This window comes from Sarcophilus harrisii, chromosome 2 (genome assembly GCF_902635505.1).
Source record: "Sarcophilus harrisii chromosome 2, mSarHar1.11, whole genome shotgun sequence".
Lineage (NCBI taxonomy): Eukaryota > Metazoa > Chordata > Mammalia > Dasyuromorphia > Dasyuridae > Sarcophilus > Sarcophilus harrisii.
Window position 1 is genome coordinate 548,936,127 of NC_045427.1, and position 22,430 is coordinate 548,958,556.

General features: G+C 35.2%; 1 protein-coding gene across 1 annotated transcript in view; it reads left to right on the forward strand.

The window, feature by feature from the left end:
- The first annotated feature begins 809 nt into the window (after positions 1 to 809).
- ANKRD34C (ankyrin repeat domain 34C) overlaps positions 810 to 22,430 on the forward strand; it is a 142,672-nt gene continuing 121,051 nt past the window's right edge. The window contains exon 1 of the mRNA XM_031955636.1: positions 810 to 868. The gene's annotated coding sequence lies outside the window, so the exon portion shown is untranslated. The remainder of the gene's footprint in view (positions 869 to 22,430) is intronic.

Sequence of the window (22,430 nt, forward strand, 5' to 3'; positions counted from 1 at the left end):
CCATTATAATACACTGAGCCAATATTAGGGTCAATCTGGGCTTCTAGGTTTCTACTCCAGTGTTGCCATCAGTTGTTTTACATAAAAGTAGTTTAAATTGTGAGAACTGTTGCGTAATTGATGCAATGGCTGATTCAGACAGAATAGACAAGCATATTTCTTTAGTTATAAAGTCCACCTCTTTTTAAAGATCTTTTCCTGCAGGTCTTCTTCAACTCACTCCCATCATACTTGGTATGCTTGGTATACATTTTTCCCACCTAAAATGAGAGAGAGTAGGAGAAATGGAATTCCCTGGAAAAAACCTCAGATCTTTTGTATATCTTGAACTTGTTAACTTGACCTTTGCTTTTGGTAGTTCATGTTGTTGCTCACTTTACATTTACCACTTCCTTCTCTACCCCTCCACTTCCTTATTGCCAAGTGTTACCTTCCCTATCTTCCTTCAAGTGAGTCAGCTCACTTGTCACGTCCTCCGTGATATCTGTGCTGATCCACCCCTTCTCCCATCAGATGATAGCACTTGCCCATCTTTAATAGTATAGAACATTTTGTTAAATTCTTCACTTGCCTTTCAGTGCCTGCTTTGTGTTATACTTACTTGAGTAGTTGCCATATTCCCCCAAGTAAAGTGTAAGTTCTCAGAAGATAAAAGTCATATTGTTTTCTATCTTCTCCTCAGCTCTGGTGGGATGTGTTTCACTTGACCAGCATTTAGTGAATGTTTATTACATTTAAATATACTGGCAGTCTTTAAACATTCCAATAGTCACCATAGTAATAAGGATTAGATTTGTTCTGTTTGGCCTCAGAGGATGAAATTAGGAGCAATGGCTGGATGTCACAGTGAAGCAAATTTAGACTTGAGGTAAGGAAAACATTCCTAAAGATTAAGGCTGTTTAGAAATAAAATCAGCTACCTATGGAACTATTAGGTTCTTCATTTCTAGTTTTTTTTTTTTTTTTTTTAAGCAAAGGTTGGGTGACCAGTGGCAAGAGATGTTGTAGGCAGAAATTTTGTTTGGGTACAGGTTGAACTAGAAGTTTTCTGACTTTTACTCCTCCTAGAATCCCTTTGAATCTGTGATTTTCAAATGCTGGTCTCTTTCATATCCTATTTTCCCAAGCCCCATACTAGATTTCCAAAAGACTTGAGTTCTAATGAGGGATTCCATTTCTTGGAATTTTTTTCCCTCTGTTCTTCCACCCACATCTTCCAGAAGACAACTTGATCCAGTTCATTAATACAAAGAGACACATTAAAAATGGCTCAAGAAAGGTAGTGGAGCTCTTGATTCTCTGAGCTGTGGGGGAACCATATACCTTTCACCTACCCACACTTCCTGACAGAGAAGAAAGACTTCTTATTTAAAGGAGGTAACACCTTAACTAAACTGTTAAGGAAGTTAAGTGTTTTCAAAGGGAAAAGGAGACAGCCAATGTAATATCTTGGAGATGAAAGATGAAAAGCTGAGTTCAATTAACATCACTTAAGACAATCTGATTGGAATATAGACTGCATGAAGGGAATTAATGTGAAGCATCTGAAAAAGTAAACATGGGCAAGATTGTAAATTACTTTTAATGTAAAGCTGAAAAGTTCATATTTTATTTTAGGGGAAATAGGGAATCACCAAAGCTTCTTGATCAGGAGAGAGACATGGTTAGATTTGTACTTTAGGAAGAAGTATATGGGCAGCCATGTGGAAGATGGATCAGAGAGGTGCCTGGGAAAAGGTTTTGGAGAGAGAACAATTAAGAATTTATTGAAATAACCTAGGAGAGAGTGATGAGAGCTTGAATGAGGGTGCTACTTCAAAATTTTTCCCCTATCTCCATTACTCAGAAACCCCTTTCTCTTTGAGGTTCATGCTATTTACATCTACCTCCCAATCAGCTACTATGGTAACTGTTGTTTACAGACATCCAGCTTATTCCTCTTTCTTCCTCAAATAGTGCAGTATGTAGCTCACAATCTTTCTTTCCTCCATGACTCCTAATCTCATACTAGGAGACTTCAACATAGATGTTGACACTTCCTCAAATACCTTAACCACTCAGTTCTTCAATGTATTCACTTTCTTATGACCTCTTACTTCACCTCATCTCTGACAGAAAAGATAGACTATACCTTTGATCTTGCCATCAGCCACAAATGTACCACCTCCACATTCAAGAATTTCCAAACTCCTTTGTCTGACCATAATCTATTGGCTTTTCATATCTTCTCTGCCTTCTGTTATAAATTCTTATTCTTCCTCTGCACAATGATCTTCAAGTCACTTAACTCCCTAATTTTTTCCTTTTGCACTAGCCTCTCCTCTTTTCCTCATCTTGTACCCTAGTTATATCAATTCAACTTTATACTGTCCTTCTTTCTTATATCCCTAGCCCCCTGATTATTTTGGCAATTATGCTCTGTCAAATCTCAATCTTGAATTACTCTCATCATATGAATAAAGTTGGAGAAAATAATGAGACTCTTCTAACCAAGTCCACTACAAACTTATGTTATACAACTTGAACTGCCCTTTACTGTTGCTAGATATTCTTTCTATACCCACCTTATCAAGTCAGGATCCTACTCTCCACAGTGGATTTTTCAAACCTTTTCAGTTCATCTCAAACTTTCCATGTTTCTCCCTTCTCCATTCTCTTAGCTGAGAACTTTGCCTCATATTTTACAGAAAAATTGAGTCCATTCACCATGAGCTCCCTCTCCAATTTTCCCTATCTTATATCACCTATATGACTTCTGTCACTATCATCTCCTTCCCCAATATCTCAGATGATAGGTGACCTTCTTCCTTAGACTAACCCCTCTACCTGCTAAAAAAATCTCATTCCTTTCCAATTCTTCCATCTAGTTTTCTCTGTCATTCCTATTCTATCAATTATTTTCAATCTCTGTTTACTGGCTCATTCCTATTTCCTTCAAACATACTCATGTTGCCCCATCACTTAATTGCTCCATTCTTGATAACTATTATCCTTTTTCTCTTCTGTTCTTTGTGGCTAAATTCTTCTCTTTACAGAGAATGGAAATGTCTGTGAGTATTCTAGGCAAAGACAGAACTATTATAAGAAGCCCAGGGAACTCTCCTAAATTATGTCACACTGGAAAACTCATTGGATTTAGAATGAGACAACCTGAATTTAAACCATTGTCATCCTATATCTTTTCTGCTCTTTATAGCTAAGCTCCTTTAAAAGGCCATTTACAATAGGTCCCTTCATATTCTCACTTTCCTTTTTAATTCCTTATAATCTGACATCTCTTCAAAGTTATCCAATGGATTTGCCAACTGAAGATCTTATTCTCCTTAACTATTCTGTAACTATTGATGGGGATATCACCTGCTCCTACTTATCCTCCCTATTTGGCCATTTCACAGTCTCTGTTTCTGAATCCTCATGAAAAATCATATCTTCTAACTACAGATGTTCCACCTGGTTCTGTCTTGGGACTTCTACTCTTCTCCCTCTATAATATGTTACACAATGATCTCATCAACTCACAATACTTAATTATCATTTCTGTGCTAATGATTTAAAAGTTTACCTATCCTGATCCTGCCTCTCTATTGACCTTTAGTCTAACTGCCTTTCAGATATCTCTAGCTGTATTTCTAGTAAACCATCTGAAACTCAGTATAACCAAAATAAAACACATTATCTTTCCCTCTACACTCTTCACCTTCTCTATTAGTATAGAGGGCAATACTATACTCCTAATCTTTTAGGCTCAAAGCATAGTCAGTTTCAACTCCATCTTTCATTTTTTCACATCCAATCTGTTGCAAAAACCTGTTGATTTAATCTTTGCAACATCTATTATTAAATATTACCTGTGGGGAGCCGGCACTAATCTATGGCCATATAAGGCCACATTCCAAAAGACTGCCCTAATAGGAATCTCCTAATCACATCATGGAGGAATCTCCTAATCACATCCTACATGACCAAGCACTGCCCTAACTTTGAATAGGCAGATATCTAGGCATCCCCTAATCACATCATAGAGCTTCCTACGACCAGAGACACCTGAGCACCTCATCCTTGGACAGGATACCAACCCTTTGTCTAGGACCCCCACCCCGAACTGTGTTTGCACAACCCTGCCTCCTTTCCTACTGCTATATATATCTGTACTATTGCACCCATTAAAATGAGGCTTGATCAGATGGATTTGTCTTACCTCCATTCTGCATGTCCCCTCTCTCTTGCCCTTATGTCTCTTTTCTTCCAGGGTCCACACACTGCCTCGAGGGCCAAGGCAATTACCCTTTCTCTTCTCTGACACTGCTACCACCCTAGTATAGGACTTTTATCACCTCATGTCTGAACTATTGCAATATCCTGCTGATGGGTCTGCTTGCCTCAAATATCTCCCTGCTCCAATTTAGCTTAACTTTGGCAATATGACAACTTTCCTAAAGTTCAGGTCTACAATATCACCTCCTTACTCGATAAACTCCTTAGTGACTCTAGGATCCAATGTTCCGTTTGGCATTCAAAGTCGTAAGTGATCCACCTTCCACCTCCCTACATTCCATTTTTTTTTTTTTTTTACACTTTACTCTATGACCTGCACTTTTTATTTTCCTCATTAATATTTTTCCCCCAAATATAAAAGATAGTTTTCAACATTCATTTTTATAAGACTTTTTGTTTTAAATTTCTCTCCTTTTCTTCCCTCCCTTCTCCCCAAGGTAGCAAGCAATTTGATAAAGGTTAAATATGTGCAATTACTTTAACCATATTTCCACATTTTTCATGTTGTATAAGGAGAAATCAGACCAAAAGGGAAAAAAAAAAAAACCTTGAGAAGGAAAGACCAAGCAAACAAACAAACAAACAAAAAGGATGAAAATACTATTCTTTGATTCACATACAGTATCTCCAGTTCTTTCTCTGGACGCAGAAAACATTTTCCATTCTAAGTCTATTGGAATTGTCTTGGATGATCACATAGCTGAGAAGAGCCAAGTCCATCACAGTTGAATATCACATAATCTTGATGTTACTGTGAACAATTTGCTCCTACTTCTGCTCACTTTAGTTAGCATCAGTTTATATAAGTCTTTCCAGGTTTTTCTGAAAGACAGAATCCCTCCCATTTGTCACTTTTTTTATAGAACAATAGTTTTCTATTACATTCATATACAATTACTTATTCATCCATTCCCTAATTGATGGCCATCCATTCAATTTCCAATTCCAAAAAGAGTTGCTACAAAATTGTTTTGCATATGTGGATTGCTTTCCCTCTTTTATGATCTTTTTAGGTTACAGACCCAGCAGTGACACTGTTGGATCAAAAGATCTGTTTAACTATTTTTTTGCTCATGGAGTTAGGGAACAAAAAGAGTAACCACATATTGTCACATTCTTTTCTCCTTTTTATGCTTTCTTTTTAATCTTGCCTGTATTGGTTTTGTTTGTAAAAAATCTTTTTAATTTAATGTAATCAAAACGATCCATTTTGTGTTTTGCAATGTTCTTTAGTTGTTGTTTGGCCATAAATTCCTCCTTTTCCCTCAGATCTGATAGGTAGACTATCCCTTGCTGTACTAATTTGCTTATAGTATCATCCTTTATTTCTAAATCATGAACTCATTTTGATCTTAGATGTTTAACTGCAAAGCATTTTCCATCCTGTGTCACTTACTTCCTGGATGCTCCATGAACCAGACATTATCTCTTGACTTCTGAGTACTTTCTCTGGTTATCCTCTATCCCTGGAATTCTCTCTCTTGTTATCTCCATCTATTGGCTTTTTTTGGCTTTCTTAAAGACTCAAATAAAAACTCATGTTCTGTAGGAAGGTTTTTCTTGGTTTTTAAATTCTATTTCCATCTTTTAATTATTTTTCTATTTAACCTGCATATAACTCATTTATATATATTTGTTTGCATGTTATTCCTCCATTAGTTAGTCTTATTATGTGTTATGATTCCTGCTGGTTTTAAAGTCCTGCAATAGTCTTATCAATAATTTTTGATGTTTATGAGTCAATTGCCATAACTGCCATACTTTTTAGTGGCACATGTCAGAGATGGAACCACCAGATGTTTCTTGGGTCTTCTTCTTGGTTTCAAGAGTCTTAGTTGTCTCTCTCCTAGGGACAAAGCTGGAACTCTGAAAAGGTGGACTTGAATCAAGGACAGCAGGTACTTATAGTTAAGCACCTACTCAGTGTGAAATAATGGTTCTCTAAACATATACTTAATGATATGGTGATGTAATGGTTGCACGTGTTCAGTGTATTGTAGTGATGTAATCATAATGAGGTTTTTGAGAGTCTCAGGCACAGAAGCCTCTCAGTCATAGCCACAGACAGAGAAGACTCAGGACTTCACCTTTGACCAGCCTCATGGTGGCCCTCCTGCTTTTATCACTTCTCCACTGAGCTTACAATCGCATCAGTCAAACTGATTTGTGCCCTGCTTTGCAAAGCCCTGAATTTCTAGGGCCCCGTGTTTAGTCACCAAAATGTAATATCTGGATTAGCTCTCTGGAGGACCTTCGGGATCAGTCCGAGTCCTTGGTCTCAGTGTAGAAGTGATGAAGGCAGGAGGGCCACCATGAGGTTGATCAAAGATGGAGTCCTGAGTCTTCTCTGTGTCTGTGGCTGTGACTGAGAGCCTTCTATGCCTGAGACTCCCTTAAAAACCTCAGTATGATTACATCACTACAATACACTGAACACATGCAACCATTACATCACCATATCATTAAGTATATGTTTAGAGAACCATTATCTCACGCTGAGTATGTGCTTAACTATAAGTATCCTGTTGTCCTTGATTCAAGTACACCTTTTCAGAGTTCTTGACCTCTACAGAAATGTTTGTTAAACAAGAAGGGAAAAGTAAGAATAATCATGTCATTTACTGAGTAGAATGTGATAGAAGGATAATCAAAATGCCTATCACAATATACTTATAAATCTATGTCACATTCTTCCACAAATATGCAGAGTTCATGAAGAGAAGAGGGCACCGACTTATGGAAACCTAGCAGTGAGTCATATGAATATGAAAATCATGATGCTCAGGACAATTCATGATTTTAGACTACAGGCTTTGATGTCTTGAATAACATTAAATAACAGTGCACTTGATGTATAAACATATTTCTCTGCTAAGTTTTCCCTTTCTGCTTCTCACAACTCTCTTGAAGGGCAAAGCCAATTCTCTGGTATATTTGGCCTGCTAAAGCAGTGTCAAGCTCTTTTAGCACACAGCAGAGGAAGGAGAAGTGTTATGCATTTTTAAGGGAAAAAATAGCAGCACTGCATTCTCTGAGTGAAAAATAGCTCCTTTATAACTGGATTCCATCAGGACTATCAGGTTGACTTCTGGGAGCTAAGATGGCAGATAAGCAATGAATTGTTGTAACTCTCCTTTATTCACCTACAAAAACCATAAAATAGCACTTTCCAAATAATCTTGTAAGTACAAAACTAGCAAAAAGACAGCGTGAAACAATATTTTAGCTCAAGAAACTTGGAAAATTGGCAAGAAAAATCTGTCTTAGCCAGGTAAAGGTAAAGCAAAGTATAAAATAGGCAGTGTGCCAGCAAGCCAACAGCAAGCCCCACCTTAGCAAACCATTGGGAAATCCTGAGCTCCTCTGAGCAGGCAAAAGTAAACATCAGGATACCCCACATGCCTCAGCATAGTTAGGGAAACTGGAAAACTCCAGCTCTGTGAAATGAAATATGCTTTCAGCATGGTCCTGGGCAAATAGGTATCTTCTAGTGCCCAGATCATTTCCTACTTCAGTGTAGCCCTGGGGAAACACAGAAACAATATATAGTGACCTCAACACATGCTAGATACCATCACTAGGATTCTACTCAGTACTAGAAAAGCTCCAGACCCTTATAGCCATCAACAGAGTCAGTCATCCCCATATCATACCCTTAGTGAAACACCAGAAAGAGGGTATCTCTTGGGCCTCAAGGCAGTATCAGTGCAGCATGTTAAGCAGCCAGAGCTTGAAGCCATTGTCATAAGTCTGAGACAGTGTTCCTTTTATCCTGGGTACAGAGCTCAAATTTAAAAGAAAGGAAAAAGCCCAGAAAAGATGTGCAAAAAACAATAAAAGTAATCTGACTATACTATAGAAACAACAACAAAGATCAAGACACGCTCAGATGAGAACATCACTGTTAAAATACTTAAGGGTAAAACTCCAGATAAAAATGAGAAGTGCTCTCAAGCTTATAAAGAACTTATGGAAGAGCTCAAAAAGTAGCTTCAAAATCATATGAGATATAGAAGAAAAATTAGGGAAAAAATGAGTGATGTAAGAAAATTAAGAAAAAAAGAGTCAATAGCTTGTCAAAAGAAAACAACTGTTTAAAATGTAGAAGTGCAAAAGGAAATACAAAAATCCAGTGAAGAAAAATGATGTTTTAAAAAGCACAATTGGATAAATGGAAAAGGAGGTACAAAAACTAGCTCAGCAAAACAACTTTTTAAAAGTCAGAACAGGGCAAGAAGAAGCTAAAGACTCTATGAGACATCAAGAATCAATTAAATAAATTAAAAAAAAATTTAAAAAAAGAAGAAAATGTAAAGTACCTCATTGGAAAAACAAATGATCTGGAAAATAGATGAAGGAGAAACAATGTCAAAATCAATGGACTACCTGAGGCTCATAATCAAAAGGAGGACCTAGAAAGCATTTTTCAAGAAGTTATTAAGGCAAACTGTCCTGATATCCTGGAACCAGAAGGCAAAATAGACATTGAAAGAATCCTTTTATCACCTTGGGAAAGAGGTTCCCAAATAAAAACTCCAAGTTACATTATATCCAAATTTCAGAACTATCAGGTCAAAGAAAAAATACTATAGCTGGCAAGAAAGAAACAATTCAAATATTGAGGGATTACAATCAGAATTATATATAACTTGGTAGCTATAACATTAAAAGATCAGAGATTATGTGACATGATATTCTGGAAGGCAAAGGAGCTAGGACTACAACCAAGAATCACTTACTTGGCTAAATTAAGCTTAATACAGCTAGGTTATTCATAGAAATAGGATTTTAAGCTTTCTTAAGGAAAAAGAGCTAAACCAAAAATTTGGCCTCTAAAAATCAAAATTTAAGAAAAGCATAAATAGATAAAAAGGAAAAAAGAAAATTTAAGGAGCTCAATAAAGCTAAATTATTAACATCTGTACACAATAAGATGATTCTTGTAATTTTTAAAAGTTGTATCACTACATTACAGCTAGAAGGAATATACATAGGCAGAAGGTATAAGTATAAAGTACATTTGAAGGAATGACAAAAAAAATCACCGAATGAGGAAGAGAAATACATGATGAACAAGGAAGGAAAAGGTAAAAAGATGTAAATTATTTTACTTGGAAAGTGAATATATTAGAGAGGAAGATGGGAAGGTGGACAATCTTATTCTCAGAGGGAATTAGGAGGAGGGGATTAAGTAAAGCATAGGGAGGGCAGATTAAGAAAGTGGTAAATAGAAGGAAAACACTAGTAAGGAGGAAACCTGAAGGGAAAGAGAAAAATTGGAGGAAAAATAGGGTGGAGAGAAATACACAGTTACTAATCATAGTTGTGAATGAAAATAGAATTAAATCTCCTATAAGACAGGAACAGATTGCAGAGTGGATCAAAAACTGGAATTCTACAATATGTTCTTTACAAAAAACATACTTGAAGCAGAGACATACAGAGAAAAGATAAGGCACTGAAGCAAAATTGCTTCAATAAGGAATGACAGTCAGTTTCAGAAAAACTTGTAAAGACTTGTATGAACTGATGCAAAGTGAAACGAGCAGAAGCAAGAAAACATTGAATACAATATCAGCAACATTGTGTAGTAATCAACTATGAATGATTCAGATCTTCTGAGCAATAACAATGATCTAAGACCAGTTCAAAGAACATGGGAAGAAAAAGTGCTATCCACAACCAGATAAAGAATTAATGGATTCTGAATGCTAATCAGATTTTTTCACTTTTTTTTCAATGTGTTTTTTTCTTTTGATATGTTACTTTTTCCCCCCCACAACTGTGACTAATATGGAAATGTTTTACATGATAGCACATGTATAACCTATATCAATTGCCTACCATTTTAGGAAGAGGGAAGGCTAGAGAAGTAAGGAAAGGAGAAAACTGGACTCAAAATCTTGTGAAAAGGAATGCTAAAAATGTTCTTGACATTCTTGGGAAAAATAAAATACTATTAAAATGAAATACTATTGAAAATAAGAAGGAAAAGGGACTAAGGAAAAAGACAATTAGGTCATCCCAATGGATTATAAATAGTCTTTACTTTTCTCAACTGGAGGAGAGAAGTAAATGGCAACACTGCCTTTAGAGGATTCTCTGTTCTCATACTATGGATGATGATAGAGGGCAATAGCTCAGAGCACTCCACACAGCAACGATTCATTCTTGCTGTTGTTGCATATTATTTGTTCTCAAAGAGGACCATGACAAAGTCATGGAACTGATACCATGCCATGCAAATTAATTGGATTTAAGTGAGAGTTTCTGTGCAAAGTCACCAGCCTCATTTTCCAGAGCTCTCTGGGTTCAATGGCAAAATAGAGATCAAAAGTAGGGGAAATAGCCCTGGATGCAGTGGGAGACCATGGTCTTTTTAAGGTTTAAGGTTTAAGGTCTTTAGCACATTTATGTTTTACTGAGGCAATTTCCCAACCAATGATTATGGATAGGTAAGAAATGAGACAAAGAATGGTTTCTTACACCTAGTTTAAAAAAATCAATCTGGGACCAAGTGAGGCTGGGCTTGGGACCTGTTGTTAATCAATCAAAGATAACCAGAGTGATTTGGATTTAAGGCACTGTCCTAGTTTCTTCTCCAGATAGCTTTCAGCAATTGCAGAAACTATCTTGCTTTAGTCAATTCTCTTAGCTGACTCAGCCTTTTCCCAACAATCATCTTCAAAGAAAGCATTTTTCTTCCAATAAGCAGCATTCATAGTAAAAGAGCTGAAGAGCCTTCCTGTTGGCTTCTTGGTATCATCTAATGCTGACTTCTCAATCTTTTGATCTTTTGTTTTCTGGCTTTTATGAAGACATCTTTTTATCTTCTGTGTCACGGGTTTCTGATTCAGAGGCAGGGGGTGGGGAGAAGAGAATGATATGTCCTAAAGAACATCAACACTGTACAGGAGATGAATGATGATCTAGTAAAGTAAACAGGAAAGAAGTAGGTACATAGAAAAAATAGAAGAAAACAACATGTAGTAAAAGTAATAAGGTATAAGTCAATATTATGAAAAGAGTTTAGTTCTAATATTAGATGGGGAGAACAGGGCAGGGTACAGTGACTATAAGTTCTAGGTAGCAAGAAGAATAGGTTTTAAGGTATTGAAGTGAGGCAAAAGGATGGATGAAAGAAAAGAAGTTGAAATCAGGGAATTTTAGACTTTCAGATTATAGATAGAATGGTTAGGGATTTTATGTATGCATATATATACATATTTATGTGTATGTGTATATACATACAAACACACATACATGTACATATATGCATGTATATATATGTGTATATGTAACCTCCAGGTCCTTGCTACATCTTATGAATATTTATATGCATTTATATGTAGACAGATTTTAATATATCTATATCTTTATATATACATATGCACATACACACATATATATGCATATAGTAAACTGAAAAGGATGAGAAGGTGCTGAATGATTATGGGAGAGAAATAGTCTAGAAATGACAATCATGATAATAATAATGATATTAAAAGTAATAATAACTAGCAATTAGACAGTTCTTTAAAGTTTGTGAAGCACCTTATAAATATTATCTCATTTTGTTTTCCCAACATCCCTAGGAAATAGATATTATTATCGATATTTTATGGATAAGGAAACTGAGACAGAGGTTAAATGACTTGCTCAGGGTCACATAGTTTATGACTATAAATAATTAATAATAAATAATAATAAAGTATTATTAAGGATTATGCCTATGCTACCACTGTAATCAAATGTGTCAGAGTGCATGAGGTAAGGTACAACCAATTGGGAGGATTACTAGGGATGCAATGTCTTCTGGGAAAAACTTAAATTATGTAAATGTAAGAAGATAGAAAGAGTGTGAGATGAAGATGTATGAGATCAAAAATTTTGTTTTGATAAGAACAGCTGTTTTAGAGGGTACAGTGGAAGGTGAGAATGGCAGATCAGCAAAGGTATTTGGGAGATTAGGACTGAGGTACAGGGTGGGGTGAGAAGGTGGGTTGTAGCAGAAGGAGAACAAACTCACTTAGGCAGATGGTAACTGAATCACAGAGATTGTAGAGGAGGAAGTAGGAGTTTGATGGCCATAAAATAGGTAAAGTTGTGCCATTTGACTGGGGCTGCCACCTTCAACAATCCTGAGATATGAGATGACATTCTTTTGTTCTATTTCCAAAATAAGATAAAAAGAAAGATTGGATCAGGCTTTTTGGTTGGCAAATACCCAGTGAGCCTATCCTTAGAATCTTAGTTTAACTCATATTCCACTCTAATTCCTTGTCTCATCCCAGGACCCACCAAATGATACTCTGCATTTGGAATGCAAATTTGGTTACTGGTTGGGTCTGCTATTAGAAATTCCTTTAGATAAGGTCCTAGTGGTAAGAAGCCTCTTGACTTAAACTCCCTCTCTGAGATTTAAAAACACACAAACACATACATATATGTGCATATGAAATCTTTTGTTGTTAAAATTTTCAGTCTTATCCAACTCTTTGTACCATTGTTGGGAAGTTCAGATATAGCAATGTATAAAGTGTTTTTTAAACTAGAATAGGTTCAATAATTTTATGTAATTATTATTGTTGTTATCATTATTAATACATCTATCCTGCCCTGACTCATTCAGTGACAACTCAACCAAGCAAATTGCAAGAGAAACTATAAATTGTAGGATCATGTATGCTTCCATATTTTCTGGTGCCTAACTAGAATTCCACCAATCTTCCCCCCTCCCCCCCTTCCCTTTCTTCTTTCTTTCTCCCTCCCTGTTTCTGTTTCTCTCTGTCTCTGTGACTATCTGTCTGCCCTTCCCTTCCTTTCTCCCTGCCTTTGTCTGTCTGTCTGTTTCTCCACCCCCATCTCTTTTCTCTCTCTCTGACTCAGGTGTCTTGCCATATTTGTACCCCAATCAATGATCATTTGAAGCTATTTTTGTGAATAGAGGCAGAGTTGTTATGGAATCATTGCCTGCCTCTCCCTTCTCCCTACATTACTTACTGCCTTTGCTTGTCCCCATCAGCTCTATTCTGTCAACTCTTCATCAATTAGGAGTACTACTTTCACTGAGTCTTGAATGACCAAGATGACCTTTATAGATGGGCTGTACTTTAGTCGCTCTAGTCGTAAGTTACTAGTGGAATAGTTCTGTAAATGGTTCTGCCTCTGCTTTTAGACAAAGTCTGAGAGAAGCTACTCTACAATTACAATATGCTGGCTAGTGTACACAGACAAGACACTAATTGGATGCTGAGGACTCTCCTGCAGAAAAAGCCAGCAGTTCTTCATAATGCAGTATTCTAATTTTCTACCAGATCATCTAGAGCACAGCAATGCTTTCCTTTCACAGACACTGTGAATTTAGAGTCCCAGGCTAAATTTTCTTTTTTAGTTGTAAGTTACATTTTTTCTATGCTAATTAAGACAAACCTTTAAGCTGACAGATACTGTCTTTTTGCTCTTCAGTAGATGACCTCTGGCCTATGGTGACACACTGCAGTTACTCTCTTAGCTCATCTCCTAGTAAGTAATATTTACATTTCAACTTTCTTCAGTCTCCCCACCTCCACCTTTAAAACCCTTCTTTGGAACAGCAGACTTTGCCTCCCACTCCAGACATTTTTCTGTGCTAATCTTAATTGGGAAAAAATCACTACAAATTGAATTTCTTTTCAGCACCTCCTACACATATCTATTAACTCCAGTATGTTAACAAATACAAAAATATTCACGTAAATTTTTTCTCCATTTAAAGAACATTACTTCTTGTTCCAGGTTTCTTTGTTTAATGCCAATAGGTAGAAATTATCTCTCTGTTTTATAATATTTTACACTAATCTAGTTTGTTGCATTGACAGATGACAGGCAGCAGAAGGAGCTGAAGTGGTACCAGACTAGAATTTAGAATGTATGAGTTTTAGGCAGCTACTGCCTAAATGGCAGCTACTCTGCCATTTAGTAGCTCTGTAAACTGGTGTACCTCACTTTCCTCATTGTTAAAATAATCCTATTGATTGTTGTAATGAACAAACGAAAGAATGTATGGGAAAGCATTTTGTAAATTACAAAGTGTTAAAAAATATAGTTAGAATATATACCATAAGTACTATACTATACTATAATTATAATATAATTAAAAATAATTACTTAATAAAATAAGCTGGGATTTCAGAGGCTATCTGGGTTATTCCACTTAGCACTATTTTATCATTTCACTTTGTATGAGACTACTGAATTTCAGAGAGGTTGTCATTTGTCATAGGTCAAAGATCTAGTCAAACTGTAATGCTGAAGAAACTGAGCAAGACAGAGATTAGAGAACAATTAGAGAACAATCTCTCTAAAAGAGAGATTTACTGGGACCAAATAGATCCATGGTTTGGTCCCAGGGCTGAATGAGACTATCATCTCAAAGAATCCAGCAATGAATGTCAGATACAAGATTCTTTTATAGGGTAAAAAGAACAATGACATAATGGGGGAGGTACCTGTATGGGGATGACCTAATGGGGGGAGGAACCTAGGATGAGGATGACATAATGAAGGCAGGCACCTAGGATGACATAATGGAGAGAGGTACTGGAGAGGCTCCTGATATTCTAATGATGTCTAAAATGGATAAAGACCTTTATCCCATCAAACATTAAGAGGGAATAAGTATAGCCTAAGATCTAAGATGTAAGACCTGTATCCTAACATTAAGAGGGAATGGTTATAACCTGAAGCAGAGTAACTGAATAGGACAATTAGGGAAACTGGGTCAGGACATTAAGAGAACTGGGGCATAACAAAATAATGCTAGTAGTAGCATTGGTTGGATTTGAACCTGGGTCCTTTTCCTGTTCTTTCCACTGTACCATGCTGCTGAATAAATAATTGTAGAAATACATCGAATTAAATAGAAATATCCGAATGGGAAAAAAATAAAAGGTATGATAATTTTGATCACTGGTAATTGTGATGATTATATTTGGTGGGAATTTTTCTTTAAGATTCCATTTAGTTCACTTATTGTAATCTTAAATAATATTAGAGGAAGGAGATAGACTAGACTGTTGGACACGATCTCCTCTTTTCCCAAAGTAAAAGCCAACTCTGATTCTGATTCTGATGGCCTCTTACAAAATAGAATATTTAATAATAGGTTAAAAGTCAATAGTTCTTTGCAGGTCACAAAACATTTTCTTCATAACAACTTTGTGAGATAGGTGGTGAAAATATCATTAAGTATTTTATGGATGAAGACACAAATTCAGAAAATCTGAGTTCCTTCTTCAAGATCTATATGATCTTGATAGTAACTGGTCAAAACCAGTTCATTTGCAAATAATTTTGGAGTTTTACTTTAGATTATTTTGGAGGTGTTAATTTTATTGCAGACGCATTATGGGTCAACAATATGATATGGCAGCCAAGAGAATGAATTCAATCTTTGATTACATTAAGGGAAAGAGAATTTCTAGGACACAATAATCCCATTCTTTCTTGATCAGATTACAATTGAAGTATTGTTTGTTTTCATCACATTTTTAGCAAGGACATTGACAAGTATGTTGAGTTTATATCATATAAAGATCAGTTGAAGGAAGTGGAATAGTTCACCTAATTATCTGAAGACTCAGAGTGGGGAGAGAGGTATCTGATAGAGTTTCCCTTAAAGAGGGATTAGAATTTGTTTAGCTTCAGAGGTCAGAACTAAGAATAATAATTGAAAGGGACAAAGAATGACTTTTAGACTTAAAGGAAGAAAAAAATTGCCCAACAGTTACCTGAAATATTAATCTCATTTACAATAGATAGTCTACCACAAGACACACGTTAACTTGGAAATAAAATCCTATGATCCTATGGTTATAGAAGAAAAACAAAAGCTATCTTCAAAAGAAATTTGAAAGTTATTTCAAAGTAGATTGGGCTGTCTCAGGCTTCTGAAAGTAGTGGTTTTCACCTCAGTAAAGGACTTCAAGCAATGGCTGAATATCTACTTGTTGGGTATGCTACAGAGAGCTTTCTATTAGTGGTATTCACTTGAACTCTGAATTTCTATGATTCTGTGATATAAGTATAATATAAACATATATAAAGTATACATTATATTTTTATTACATAAAGCATAGATAAAATATTATATATATATATATATATATATATATATATATATATATATATATATATAATACATATACACACATACTTTATACCTGTATCACAAAATCCTAGAATTTCAGTGTTGGAATAGATATGTGCATGTATGTACAGGTATATAGATACATATATTTTTATACATACACATATAAAAAGAGAATATGTGCATATGTGTATTTTATACTTTGGAGCAATGCTACAGATAGATAATTAATTTCAAGCTCTAAGAAGAGCTTTCTTTGGAATTTGGTTATATATATTTGATTCAATGATTTCAAACTGTTCCTAAACTCCTATTTTTATGTATGTATGTATTTATTTTCTGTTTCAGATCAATAAGCAAGGATTTTTGAACTCCTTTAATGGTCTTAAGACTGGTTTTAAAGCTGTCATGATCAATATAGAAGATACCTATGACATAGATCTAGTGCTCATTCATTCTTTCTTTTCACATTTGTACCTCTGAAGTTTCTTGCACCATGAAATTTTTTGATTTTATGGTTAGAGGAGAAGAAAAAAATGTTAAAAGAACATGAATCATCATGACTTAATATATATTCTATGAAATCATGATAGATTGAATGATTCATTGAAGAGTGGTTAGTCTTTTGAGATTTGGAGTCACAAGGCAAGATTTGAGTCCTAGCTCCCCCTTTATTCTCATGGTGATACTGGGCAAGTCACTTATGTCCTCTTACCTCAGTTTCCTAATTTGTAAAATTAGGGATTTGGAAGAGGTGGTCTCTAAGGTCCCTTTCATGTCTCTAAATATATGATTTTATGAACATTGTCTTTATAATGGGGATTTTAATTTTTTATTTTTTTGACTAGAGGGATTGACCATTATCTTGAGCTGCATCTGCCTTAGATACACAGACAGGGGATTCCCCAAAAGTCTTAACACAGTTTTAAGTTTTTATAACTCCAGAAGTATAAATGATAAAACTTGCTTTAAATTAATGTTTAAAAATTCATATAATTTAAACATATTCATGTTTTCCATTAAAGTTAAACACAACCATTTTCTTGTGCTTTATTTTACTCTAATTTATTTTTGAATACTGTAAAAATTTTCATCAGTTGCTATTTAGAATTTGGAGGGATTGCATTTGTGATCCTAGCTTTAAGATCACATGAAGAACAAGATTTTGAGTCATAAACAACAATTTTTTTTTCCTCAAAAAAAAATCTAATAGAGATAGATTAAATGAATGAAGTGGCTAGGTAAGAGAACTTTTTTTTACTGATCCACCAGTCATCTAGGAACAGTTACATGTGTATGCCCTTATCTACAGGTTTCCCTGCCTTGTTAAAATACAGAATTTCATATCAATATTTCCAGAACTAAATAAATATAAAAGAAATTTTACTAATAATTTTAATGATTTCTTTTATATTTGTAGCATTTATATTTCTGAAATTATTAAAATTTAAATCTGTGCTAAGACTTTGGAAACTCCTTGTATTACCAAATCATAAAATTTCAGAGCTAGAAGGGACTTCAATGAACATGAAACCTAACTTATATTTGAAAAGATATTTGTGTCCAGTCATTGGGGAAACCTTATTTCCTAGAGAAAGAGGGACAGAGTCTAAATTGGGATCCAAGTTTTAAATACAAACTATGGTAGGTTATTTACTAGGGTTTCCTGGGAACACCTCAATCCATAGGAACTAGATGCTAGAGTATTTTCAAACCAGAGGGTTCTGCATAGGATCTGGAGATAAGTGTCTGAACTGAAGAAAGTCACTTAACTTTCCTGCCTCAGTTTCTCTGTACATAAAATAATGATAATAACAACTATCTCCCAGGGTGGTTACTTGGCTGAAAGGAAATATATATGTGAAATGTTTTATAAATCTTAAAGTACTACAAAAACATTAGCTATTATTCTCATTATTACTATTTGATCAGTCTGTTTCTCTGACTATCTGTGCTCTGTGTCAGCTATATTCTTCTAAGTTATGCTAGTAAGGCTGTTAACTCAGATTCTGATAGGGAAATAGGTACCTCTGTGCTGATCTGGATAGACTAATTAAGGGGCAGGTGAGCAGAATTGTGAAAATAAAGATAGGCTTGCAGAAGAAAAAATGTTAATTTGGAGATGACTTTAAAAGAAACCAAGATGATCTTATCTACAGAAAAGGGAGGATTGGGGCAATTAGCAAGATAGAGAAGCTATAAGGGACCTTTGACTGTGTTAATAGGGATGGTTAGGTTAATAGGCAGTATTATTGTATACAGTATACAGGGCTATATATATGAAAAAGGCTAGTCAGGGATTTCTTCTCTGGAAATTCCTCCAAAGTGGTTGGGACAGGTGGTTGTGAAGATAGTAGCTTCATAATGGATAGCAGAATGGATTAAAAATCAGAATTCATTGATATGCTGATTACAAAAAACACAATTTAAAGTGAGATACACAGTTAAAATGGAAGATTGGATTAAAATTTATTTTACTTCAGCTGATGCAAAAAAAAATGCAAGTGTAGCAATTATGATCTCAAAGTTATGGCTAAAATAAATGTAATCAAAAGAAATTAAACTACATTTTGATAAAAAGTATTATCCATAATGAAGCTATATAAATACTGAAACTATATGTACAAAATACCAAATAGCATCTAAATTTTTAAAAGAAAAATTACATAGTAGTATGATACTAGGAAACTTTAGTATGTATCTGGAGAAAGAACTGATAAATAGAAATATGTATAGAATAATTACACACATATATACCAATTTATATCCAATGGTAGCCATCTCTAGGGTTGGGGAGAGAGAGGAAAAACAAGAAAAAAACAATTTACATGAAAATTTCATTGTATATATGAAAGAAATAGCAAGTTGTACATAGTAGATTTACAGTTTCATGTACAATCATCTTTTTATTGTACTATATTATTGATATGCTTGTTTTAGTCCATAAATTAAAATTAATACAAAAGACATGAAAAAATAATAATGTTTTAAAAGGACATGAAAAAGAATAATTAAGCATGTTAAAAATTAGGGAGGATCATGTCTAGAACTTGGACCAGCAGGAAAAGAAAGTGGGGAAGATCTGGAAGGAGAATGACAATGGGGAACAATGCTCACAGTGACATGGAGGCAGATGACTGGAGACTACACATATAACTTAATTTAACTCTATGTACTTTGTACCTTGATCAGTTGTAAACTTTTGGCTTGCTTGTGTAGAAATGGATCTACTCAAATTCAAGAAGACAATACTAAAAAAGTACTGGATTTCAAGTCACAGGACCTGGGTTCAAATCCCTGTTCTGTCATCACTACATGGATGACATGTTCCTTCTCTGAGATTTGATTTCCTCATCTGTCAAGTAAAAGGATAGACTAGATGATATCCAAGACTTCTTACAACTTTCAGTTATTGATGGTACGATGATTGAATTCCTATATAATGCTGTGGATCAGAGTGAGAATCAAGAAAAGAACCTTGGTCTCCTATCAATGATTCCTGTAAAACCTTTAAGACTGACATGTGAAGGAAGTTTTCTGTCTGGAGACTACCTGATGGATATACTTTAGTCAAAATATACCATATTGTTGTTTGCTTTTTATACCTGGGAAGACTCAGAATGTGGGAAATAGGTATATGTATGACCAAAGGAGGGAATATGTTGAGAAATCAAGGCTAAAGGGAAGGGTGTTAATGTTGAGAAGTAGTGATATTGGCTATGTGCATTGTGCATAGCCCATACTTTAGTCACCAGAATTGCATGATTTTGAATGATTTTTGCCCTCTCTGAGCCTTACAACCTGAGATTCTGTTCTTTGTGAATCCATTGGGGATATGACAACTGTGAGGGCATCATCTCTATTGATTTTGATTGAGAACAAGACCAAATTCCAAAGAATAAATATATAAGAGAAGATATGGCAGTGCAATTTTTACTAATGCTCACATCTTCCCTCCCTCCACCTTCTGATGAGGGTCTATGATTGAAGTTAAGGCTTCCCTTTTGCCCTGCTTACCAACCTACCTGCTCCCATTGTGTCCAAATGTTAGTCAAAGCAATTCCTAGTATTCCTGTGAGAAAATCTCTCTAAAATGAAAGGGTATGCACTTTCTGAAAAAAAAGCATATGGTGCTCTCTCTCATTTTCATACTTTTCTTTGCTTAATCTTTCACATCCATCTCCCATTTCCCCCACATAAAATCTTTCCCTTAGCTGACCCATTTATAGTGCTAATCTGGAGAGCAGAATACTTAGAGGGAGCATTAGTGAATGAAGCAATTTCTGACATCTTTCTTTCTAGTCCCGAACCTAAACAAAACACCTCTCCTACCATATGGAAATAGTAAAATGGGGCATATTCATTGCTAGGTGACACATTGCAATTGCACAGTATTTTCAGTTCTTAACATAAGTCATTAGAATTTGATGCACAGAATATCTAATTAATGCACAGTAAGTTTGAGCTGTGTAGAATGGCCCAGTTTTTCCACTAGAATGTTTTAAAGACAACTACAGAAGAGTTTGCAATTCTATCTTTCCAAACAGAAATAACTAGGTATGTCCTTCAATATAGTCTGTTCCAGTCTTGAATTTTTCTTGAGGGCTTTGTCATTCCCTCTCAAGTTGAATTCTATATGGCAGCAAATGATTATAGTTTTTTTCAAAGCCTTGAGTGAAGAGGATTTTTATTTTTCTCCCTACCCTACCACCCTGAAAACTGTCACCTTGCTCATTATCTTTTTCACCAAAACCATCCTTTTTCTAAAGTTCTCTCTTTCTGTACACAGCCATTCTTCCAGTTCTCCAGGTTTACAGCCTTAGAGTCACACTCTACTCTTCACTTTCCCTCATCCCACATGTCTAATCAATTTCTGGTCTTATCAATTTTATTGCACAATATCATTCACATCTATCCCCTTCTCTCTACTCTTACCTAACAAATCCTATCTTTCACCTGACTGTTGTAATAGTTTTCTAATTATATTTTTAGTACTCTCTGCCTCAATTCTCTTCTGCCTCCAAACCATCTTCCACAGTGTGACAAAATAATATTCCTAAACTATAAGTTTGATGATGATATCAAGAAACTCATGTGATTTCCTAACTTCTAGGCTCAAATACAAAACCCTTCTATATTTTAAATGTTTTGCAATCTGGCTGCAATCTACCTTTGTAGGATAATTATATGACTTCCATTCTCACACAGTATAATCCAGCCCAACTGGTCACTTGCTGTTCTTTATACAAGACTATTCATTCTTTATCTTTGCTTTTGTTCATCTTTGCCTATGCCCCATCTCTTCTCTTTCTTAGAAATTTTCTTTCAAAGCTCATCTCAAACACCATTGAGTCAGATCAATTTTTCTGTCTATCTTGAAGGACACTTCTGTATTATACAAGGTTCCTGCTTATCTCCAGCTATCCTTTCTCCCTGATCGTGTACATTTTGGGATAATTAACCAAAAAAAGAAAAAAAAAACCCAACCCAAAACAAAACCCAACACTTATAGAATATGACAGTTTTCTTAGATCTAGAAAAGACTCCCAAAGTCCTTAATGAATGAATGTCTGCCTTGAGCTGAAATGACATCCTTATGGGTTGGGACTTATATTGAAAACAGACATTCTTAACCATAAAATCAACTCATGTTTTTATTTATTTATTTATTTTTTACTAAAAGTAGAAAAGAACAGAAGACCAGCAGAGTAGGAAGACCTACTTCCAAAATATTGACTTTGATAGAACTGAAGAGAAGAAGAGGTCTGTGGGACTTAGTTATCTGAAAAAATGGTTGTGATGTGAGGGCTGGGAAGAAATAAGATGCTCATCAAGATGTGTGCTTTTACTATACTAACATGTAATTTCGAGGCAGTTCACCTGGGTTTTAATCCTAGCTCTGTTAGCCTTCTATCTCTGTGAACTTGAGCTAAATCTCCTTGGATCTCAGTTTCCTCATGTGTAAAATGAAAGAACTAGTTGGTTAGCACTCTATCCAGAAGTGAGGTGATACCCAAGATTCAAC